At 46.2% G+C, this 9,527-nt stretch overlaps 2 protein-coding genes across 2 annotated transcripts in view; both read left to right on the top strand.

Moving 5' to 3' along the window:
• Window positions 1–1,324: 1,324 nt before the first annotated feature.
• LOC309512843 (N-acetyllactosaminide beta-1,3-N-acetylglucosaminyltransferase 3-like) overlaps window positions 1,325–9,527 on the top strand; it is a gene marked incomplete at its 3' end in the record, with an annotated part of 32,217 nt that continues 24,014 nt past the window's right edge. Inside the window, exon 1 of the mRNA XM_082188566.1 lies at window positions 1,325–1,463. The remainder of the gene's footprint in view (window positions 1,464–9,527) is intronic.
• The window catches only part of LOC309511937 (N-acetyllactosaminide beta-1,3-N-acetylglucosaminyltransferase 3-like), a 112,540-nt gene continuing 104,382 nt past the window's right edge, over window positions 1,370–9,527 (top strand). The window contains exon 1 of the mRNA XM_082187317.1: window positions 1,370–1,463. The gene's annotated coding sequence lies outside the window, so the exon portion shown is untranslated. The remainder of the gene's footprint in view (window positions 1,464–9,527) is intronic.

The raw sequence follows: 9,527 nt of genomic DNA, 5'->3' as shown, positions 1-9,527 counted from the left end.
TGCCTCGCCTGAAATGTATGCGAGAGTAGGCGGCTGCAGTGAGGGGAGGAGTGAAAAAAGCGCAGGCAAGACGGACAGTTCTCTCTTCTCGCAGTGGATCTGACACCTGCGAGATCAAAGATGGATATCGCGGGATTCACCGGATTCACGCTCGTGCACAGTGTTGCTAATAAACTGGATGGAATTTAAGTTCTGTTGCTTTTATATGAAAATAAATATAATGAACAAGACACCCAAAGTAGCCTACTTATTTAATTCCATTCCAAATACATGTTTATCAATCTTTTTTTCTTTAATACATGTGTTGTTGTTTTCTTTTTATTTTATTTTATTTTTTATAAAAATTACATTGCATAACCCATAGAGATCGCACTGTTAGATAGTTTGGGAATATTCACACATAACGTATACACATAAAACATGATATCAGAGTTTTAAAATCAAACATTTTAAAAGAGAACAATACATCACGGTTGTTTAAACCAATGAACATTAAGCTGTGTCGTCAGCAAGTCGTTTCCCATCGTGCTTTTGATCAGCGCAGTCAGTGGAGAGCAACTGCGCTCGACTGCAGAATCCGACAGGTGCGCCTTGCGCTCGCGAGAGATTTTTGACATACGTCAGCATGACATCAGAGCAAGGCGGACCGCACTCGGACACATTTCTAACCGGCATGCATGTCGCGCTGATCACCGCTGATCGATTCTGCGCAGATTTTGCTAATCTCAAACAAGCCTAATGATTTCGTGGCCACGACTTAATATGACGTTCCCACGAGATATTATGACGTTCCCATGACTTAATATCACGTTCCCACGAGTTAATATGTTGTGGCCACGGCAAAAATAAGTGAACCGAACATGTCCCCTCCCGGTCACCGTATTATCAGCTTTGTTATTCCTATTAGACATTCTCTGGTTATAGTTTGTTTTAGACTATGGTTCTCAGATATGACCTGGTTTTGCTTAAAGGACAAGTTCGGTATTTTACACTTAAAGCCCTGTTTACAGATCGTTTCTGATGAAATAGAACGGTTAAGATAAAAATTTGGACACATGCTGCTGTCCCGAGAATTTTAGGTTTCTTTCGCTTCTCTTCCACCCGCTTCTTTATATTTTATGGCAAAACACAATTGAATATACAAAAGTAAAATGTCCTTAAAACTGATCAGTGAAATGGATTTGATAAAATACTAAACGATTAACATTGACAGGCTAAAAAGGAAAAAAGATCATTGTGTTAGGTAGGCAGCAGATCAGGTTTTGAGACACTGCCTTATCTTTAAACCACATTCCTCTAGAGACAGCAGTAGCTAGATGCTCCACAGTTTATTTCCTCATTAGGATGAAAGAGTTTCAGCAGTGAATACAGGGATGGTGTTAAAACGTACAGTATTTCGATGAACAAAAACTCAAATGTTAGGCTACTTTTGACGTCATCCGAAGAAGCTAATTAACGGCCAGGTAAGATAAAAAAAAATGACAAACAATTTACTTTTTTTTAAAACTTTGTTTTTAAAGATAGGTAAAAATATCAGTGTTTAAATTTTAAATGCGTTTAAATGATTTTGGGTTTTGACCGTTGCTCTTAGAAAATTAAACTAATGCGAAAACAAGATGTGCTGCGTAGCCTGCTATAGGCTCTTTTGTAGATATTATGATGATTCTTAAGCAATATAGTTGCGATCGACGCTGTGCTGTGTTGTGTTGTGAACGGCTGTCACGGCTGAAGGTCGACATAGGCACACTTTTATAAAATGGTTACCACCACTCAATACATTCATTAAAGTCAAAAACATATTTCAATACTACTTTGATAAAGTAAAATCACTAAATGACTCTCCGCTGGAAACCCATGAACAGCAACAGAATGTACCATCTTTATTGAGCTCAAATAAAAACAACAGTAGCCTATTTGAAACTCTCATATGGTGTGTCATAATTTTTTTTTAAAAACAGTATGTGATATTTCCTTATACACATATTGTTATACTTTTTTATTACATGGCTTGGTTGAATTCTAATGTAGAATGCGGTCTGTTATTTCTTGACAGCTGTCTTTATCAGTGAGTCAGTAGCAACTTTTATAGACAGACATAAATATAGCCTATTATTAAATATCTGTTTTTATAATGAAAGGAACTGAAACAAGTCGAAAACGCATTCTCTCTTGTGTGTAGGGTAGGTAGGCTTATTTTGAATTAGTAATGTATTCACGACCGCTAAAAAAAGTATGCTCTAGTAGTGCGAGTGTGTATATGGGAAAAACAGTTGAACCAAGTATGTGTTCTTTTATCAATTTCCAGTGCTTGTTTTGTTTGTTCAATGGATGGCTCTGCTAAACAGACCAATAAGAGACTATTAACTACTATTATTCCTTTCAATTGCACTAATGTCTCATTAAAACGTCTACAAATGTATGAAACTGATCAGAGATCAGGTAAAACCCATAGACACTTGTTCAGTGGTTCGCTGCTGGGGGCGATCTGAGTGAATCTGCATGATTCATGGGTTCACACATAGAACTGTCCATAGATGCCTCATTGGCGGCTGTTTCAATGGGCCGCTATCAGGCCGCTATCCGTAAGCCATCCGCCATATTGGAGTGGTCTGTGAACATTCGAGAGCAAGTTGACTGTGTGTCTGCAACCGTAGTTAGACCAGAGCCTGTCTGGAGAGCCTTGGCACTTCCTTTTAGCCCCATTGTATCAATCTTGGTTGCAGTTCCATTAGAATTCCACTGGAGGTGATCACGGGCGAGTGCAGACTGAATGGGAGTCTATGGGGCTAGACGGCTAAATGTGTCTCTTTCACCCGATTGCCATTGAGAAATCTCAAATTTTTTTGTAGGTTTTGCAAGTTCAACATGGGTTATAGGTCGAAAATGGAATGAACGAGTACTTATGTCCTTTCGATTTCTTACAGGTTGAGTTGTTGTTGCCCATAACACGCTAGCATTCTGCTAATGAACGCTGATTGGTCAGTGAAGGACTGATTACGACCAGAGATACCGCTTGATGGCATCGTGGCATCCGAAGCGGGACCAGAAACAAACAAAACAAAAACTCTTCTAGCACGTGAATTTACCTGTGTCAGCTGTGTTGTCGATGCCTCGAGAGAAAAGAAAGTGCAGAGCACGAAAGCACCAAAGTGACTGAAGGATTGCCGTAAAGCAGTATCTCTGGTCGTACGATGTGTATGACGTCATTGACATTTTAAAAGACTTTTTAAAGCAAATAAGTGACTCTAAAAATTCTAACACCCAGCAATGTGTAATTTCTTTGCATCTCCTTTCGAATACAACATTCAAATTACTAGACAAAAAATTATATCCTGAGAAAAGCGGATTTTGATGGGTATAGCGCCATAGACCTCCATTCATTCTGCACTCGCCTGCGAGCGCCCCCGCATGGACAGAGACGTGTTACTGCAGCCAGTCTAGAAACCGGAAGTAAGCACCAGTGGCATAAGTGCCAATTCTCTTCCTATTAGACATTCTCTGGTTAGACGCATGTATGGATATCTATCAATGAAATAGACACCAGCAGATGATTTTGCTAAACTAACACAAAACAACAAGACGAAGGCGTGAGCTAACACGACATTGAAAAGTTACCATAGTACAAGTAAAAACATTAAAAGTACTTTAGTAAAAACATGTAATATTGAGTTTTCTAATTGTGAGTGACGACACTCTGACCGTTGCAAACTTGCTAGATGGCGGGCGTGCCTACGTGTCTGGAGCGGTCGAATGTGGAAACTACGCATACAAATCTATGTGTTTACACACATCACCTCCCAGCAGTGAACCACTGAAATTTGTTTAACGTTTCTAAACATTTATAACGTAACGCCTCGTTAACTGAAATCACGTTAGTTGATTCACAGTGAAATCACATTCAGCAGTTCAGCAGTTTGATACATGCTCTGAACCACTGATCCAATGCAAAAGATTTGTAAACATTTCGAAGCTTCATGAAGCAGTGTTTCGAAATCGTCCATCACGCTGTCTGCACACTGCAGGTCTTGATGCCCAATGTCGATTTTTTTTGACGACCCGCTTACTTAAAAGTGACCCATATCCGATATTTGCATTTACACTATAGGCCTACCCTCCTGAGACCCTGCGACCTCATATGAGGACATTACATATTTGCCTCTTGACACAATGATAGTCAAATTTGTAAATCTTAGACCTGTTGGCCACATTTAGGGACACTGCCCACACCATCTTGTGGTGATATCACAGCATTACACCAATGTCAGTGAGAAGAAAATGGCTGGAATATCAGCAAAACACTTCTACACCAGTTCCCGAAAGAAAAATGACCCAGGTTAAAAATCTATTCAAATTATATAAATGAAACAAATGTATTTATGTACAATACTGTCTCTATCATCATATGGGGATTGAAATTTGACATATTTTAGTAATAGTAGCACTCTAGGACATCAGTAAATGTGAAGCACTCGTTTGAGGACATTGGGACTATATAACGTTATTTATTCTACCATGTGGTTAGCTAAACTTGGGAATATTTAGATGGATCGCAATAGCATTGAAAAAACAACAACATTTGTCTGTGTGTGTGTGTGTCTGTGTGTGTGTGTGTGTGTGTGTGTGTGTGTGTGTATGTGTGTGTGAGCATGCATTATTGAGTTAACATGGAAAATCTGGTTTGCTTTAGTGCAGAAAACGTACTCGGTTACTAACGTAACCTCGGTTCTCTCTAGAGAGGAAACGAGTACTGCGTAAGTCTTACGCTAGGGGAAAATCTCTTTTCCGCGAGATACTGAAGCCAAAAATTATCCTTAATTTTGAAATAATGTAAAACGCGTTGCGGCAGCATGCAGACACAGGCGAGACGGCTTGTGCGCCTATTGGCTGCCCTGCGGCAACTGCAGCAGCCTATCGATAAGGCCTTTTCGTGACGTCAGCTCCAATGGGGGCGCTTCGCGCCCAATACGTCACGTCCCGCCAGAATGGGCGTGGTCTAGGGCTATAAATATAGCTTCGAGAGGCTAGCTCACTGGTTTTTCATCGCCGAAGCGAACCAGAGCGTGTGCAGGCACGGCAAGATACGCAGTACTCGTTTCCTCTCTAGAGAGAACCGAGGTTACGTTAGTAACCGAGTACGTTCTCTTACGAGAGGTACTCTCGTACTGCGTAAGTCTTACGCTAGGGGAAACAGTGTAAAACGCCGTGCATGCTAAGATCCAGCACCAAAGTCCCAAGGGCAAGTGCCAGGGCTCATATAGTACATGATCATAAGGGACTCACAGAGAGCCCAGGAAAGAGTGGCTAGAATAGCATCATTCCTGTAATAATATAACATCCTATAAGGAGCAGTTATACTGATGATGTGTCGTACAGTCAGGGCGACCCCCGGCCTGGACTGACGAATATAGTGGGTCTTACACACTGCCCATAGAGCTGCGCGATCAAACAGCGAGCATTTGCTCAAGCAGTTTCAGTATTCTGGCCCGAACACATCAGGGCAGACAGTACCGATTTTAGACCGAAAGCAGCTTAGCCTGCAAGGCGGGAACCTCTAGGTTATAAAACCTTATAAATGTAGACGGGGAGGCCCAGCCTGCCGCCATACAGATATCTTGCAAGGCAATCCCACTAGACCAAGCCCACGACGAGGCCACGCCTCTCGTGGAGTGTGCTCTGACTCCAAATGGGCACTGTAAGCCCTTAGAGGTATAAGCCAGCGCTATAGCATCAACTATCCAACTGGATAGGCTCTGTTTCGACACGGCAAGTCCCTTAGAACGTCCGTAGAGTGAAAACAAAGAGCTGCTCTGTCTGAAAACAGACGTGCGAGACACATAAGCTCTTAATGCCCTGACTGGGCAAAGGAAGCTTGCGTCTCCTTCCTCGTCAGAGACCGGTAGGGCTGACAGGGAATGACCTGCGCCCTAAACGGTGTGTTGAGGGATTTTGGAACATAACCGTGCTTAGGTTTGAGTATAACTCTTGAGTCATTAGGCCCAAACTCCATACACGTCGCGCTTACTGAGAGCGCGTGTAAGTCCCCTGTGCGCTTCACTGAAGCGAGAGCCAGAAGAAACACTGTCTTGAAAGACAGGTGTTTAAGATCAATCGTCTGTAAAGGCTCGAATGGGTCACCTTTCATGGCTTCCAGCACTGTAGAAAGGTTCCATACAGGGACTGAGGGAGGTCTGGGAGGATTCAGTCTCTTAGCTCCTCTAAGGAAGACGATGACTAAATCGTTCCTTCCTACTGACTGACCCAACGTTGTTTTTGAGAACGCTGCTATGGCCGCCACATACACTTTGAGCGTGGAAGGGGTCCTGCCCTTGTCCAACAGCTCTTGTAGGAAGGAGAGAACCTCCGTCACCCCACAGTCTAGGGGCGACACGCCACAAGCTGTGCACCAGCTGGAGAACACTGACCATTTCGAGGAATAGAGACGTCGCATAGACGGAGCTCTAGCCTGCGTGATCGTGTTTAACACTCCGCTTGGGAGGTCAGCGGGTACCCGTTGATGGCCCAAACATGAAGGGACCACAGCTCTGGGCGCGGATGCCAAAACGAGCCCTTGGCCTGAGAGAGGAGGTCCCTCCTCACTGGCACTGGCCATGGGGCAGTGCTTGCTAGCTGCATCAGAACTGGGAACCAGGGTTGGTTTTTCCAGAACGGCGCTACGAGTAGCACTGAGCATCCTTCTCTGATCCGTTCTATCACCTGAGGCAGGAGAGAGACGGGAGGAAAGGCATAGAGCGGGCGGCGGGGCCATACGTGAGCCAGCGCGTCCCTGCTCTTGGAGAAAAATTCCAGACAGTGAGCGTTTTCTTGAGACGCGAACAGGTCTACTTCCGCTCTGCCGAATTTCTTCCACAGCAGCTGGACTGTCTGTGGGTGTAGAGGCCACTCGCCTGTCGGAACATTGTTCCTGGACAGTCTGTCCGGTCCTACGTTTAGGAGCCCTGGCACATGCGCTGCTCTCGGCGAGAGCAGGTTGCGCTGAGCCCACACCAGGAGGCGTTCTGTCAGCCTGTGCAGGTTTCGGGACCTGAGGCCGCCCTGGCGATTTATGTAGGACACCACTGACATGTTGTCCGAGCGGACCAGGACGTGGTGTCCTCGTATTTGGGGACAAAAACGCGTCAGTGCGTTGTCTACTGCCAACATTTCGAGGCAGTTTATGTGTAGAAGCTTCTCCCGTTCTGACCATTGGCCGAAGAACGGTCTGCCCTTGAGCAGTGCTCCCCATCCCAAGGTGGAGGCGTCCGTAGACACTACCTTCACACTCGAGGAAGTCCCCAGGCTAACACCTGATTGGTACAAGTCGTTTGCTTTCCAAGGTTTCAGAGCTACGATGCATTTCTGATTGACCTTGAGACGAAGCAGACCGGAAGCCCACGCTCGGCGCGGTACTCGCGCTTTCAGCCAGAACTGTAGCGGGCGCATGCGAAGCAAGCCCAGCTGAAGTACTGATGATGCTGAGGCCATGAGACCTAGCATCCTCTGAAATTTCTTGAGCGGGACAGATGCGCCGCAGCGGAAAGAGCTCGCTGCGCGCTGAATGTCTAGTACGCGCTCTGGTGACAGTCGCGCTATCATAGACAGCGAGTCCAGTTCTGTGCCCAGAAAAGATATTATCTGTCTGGGAGACAGAGAACTCTTCGCCCAATTGACCCAGATTCTCGAGGTGATCGAGCAAAATGGTCCTGTGCTCTATGAGCACCGAGTGAGATTGAGCTAGAATCAGCCAATCGTCCAAGTAGTTCAATACTCGCATGCCCTGTAGTCTGAGGGGTGCGAGCGGCTAGAGACAAGCCGAACGGTAGGACTGAGCACTGATATGCCTGGCCCTCGAAGGCGAATCTCAAACGTCGCCTGTGACGTGACGCTATTTGTATTTGAAAATATGCGTCTTTCAGATCTATTGACACAAACCAATCTCCTCGGCGAATCTGCGTGAGGATTTTTCTGGTCGTGAGCATTCTGAACTGTTGCTTCGCAAGCACTCTGTTCAGTTGCCTTAGATCTAGTATGGGTCTGAGACCCCCGTCTTTTTTCAGTACCAGGAAGTATCTGCTGTATAGCCCTCCTTCACTCTGAGCTTGAGATAAAGGCTCTATGGCCCCTTTGCTCAACAGTTTCAAAATTTCGGCTCGAAGTAGGTGGTGCTACTTCTGTTTTTACCGTAGCTTCGACGCGCGTCACATAGCGGCGAGGGCGTCGGCGAAACTGTAGCGAATAGCCTCTTTCTATAATGTCTAGCACCCACTTCAAAACCCCCGGGTAGCCTTGCCCATGCATCTGCACGAATGGCTAGGGGCTGAATGCGGAGCGCGCTCTGGTCGCTCAGCGACAGAGGGGCTTCGGTGTGCTGTAACATAAGCGTCGCGCTTCGAGGCAGGGGGCGCGCTGATAACAGCGGGCAGATTGCCCGCGCTCGACTCCTTTGCGGTGGTCAACCGAGAGGGGAGGGCTGGGCGAGTCCCGTAGGACCTGTCATGTCTATGTGTGAATGTGGGCGCGGGATAGCGGGCACATTTACAACACAGAGCATTGTCCGCCTGAGCAGAGCGAATGCACGTTGGTTTTGTTTTTACAGAAACCTTGAGATATGCGGAACGTAGTGTTTGTGGGCACTGGGCAGTGGGCACATTTACCACGTTTAATGCGCAATCGACCTGGGTCGATTTCATGTGCGCGAGCCCTGTGTGACGGGCTGTGTTTGTGTGTAGGAATGAGCACTGGGCAGTGGGCATTTCGTCTACATTCGTAACACCATCGGCCGTGGCCGGGACACCAGAAAATACACTCTTATGGGATTTATCTGGGTAGCCGTAAAAGCGGCGTTTGTGTGCAGGCAAGCGGGCTGCTTCGCCGACTTGTTTACTGCAGAATACACTGGAACAGTCGCATTTACTGGAACTGAACGAGCGAGAAGTTGCCATAGAAACAGAGAGCGTCAACATGCTGGCGTTTGTTTGCAGGCGTGCGTGTATTACAGCAGGCTTGTTCACTGCAATATTGACATTTCCAGTCGTCTGAACTTCAGAGGCGGAAACCATAGAAACAGAGTTTGGGTGCAGGCGAGCGGGTTGTACCACGCGCTCGTTGGCTGCAAAATACACATCTGCAGTCGCCTTTTCAGGGAACTGCCAGAGCGAGAATTGACGGCAAAAATTTGTTTTGCCGGTAGACCCGGGATTCGATCGCGGGTCTCTCGCGCGAAAACCTGATGATCTACCACTGGACCACAGAGGAAGACACATAGACATTCAGTAGCGCGAGTATTATCAAAGAGCGTCAACATGCTGGCGTTTGTTTGCAGGCGTGCGTGCAAAACAACAGGCTCGCTCACTGCAATATTGACATTTCCAGTCACCTGAATTTAAGAGGGGAATGAGAAATGTGTCAGGAGTGGAGGTCGGCCCGGCCGCAGCGGGGCTAAAAACACCCTTTTCTCCTTTCGCCAGTGACGCACGGGAACCATAGAAACGGTGTTTGGGTGCAGGCGAGCGGGTTGTACAGCGCGCTCG

Source organism: Leuciscus leuciscus (assembly GCF_965113295.1).
Source record: "Leuciscus leuciscus genome assembly, chromosome: 13".
Classification (NCBI taxonomy): domain Eukaryota; kingdom Metazoa; phylum Chordata; class Actinopteri; order Cypriniformes; family Leuciscidae; genus Leuciscus; species Leuciscus leuciscus.
Note: the sequence above shows the minus strand (reverse complement) of the source record. Positions and strands in the feature narration are given on the sequence as shown.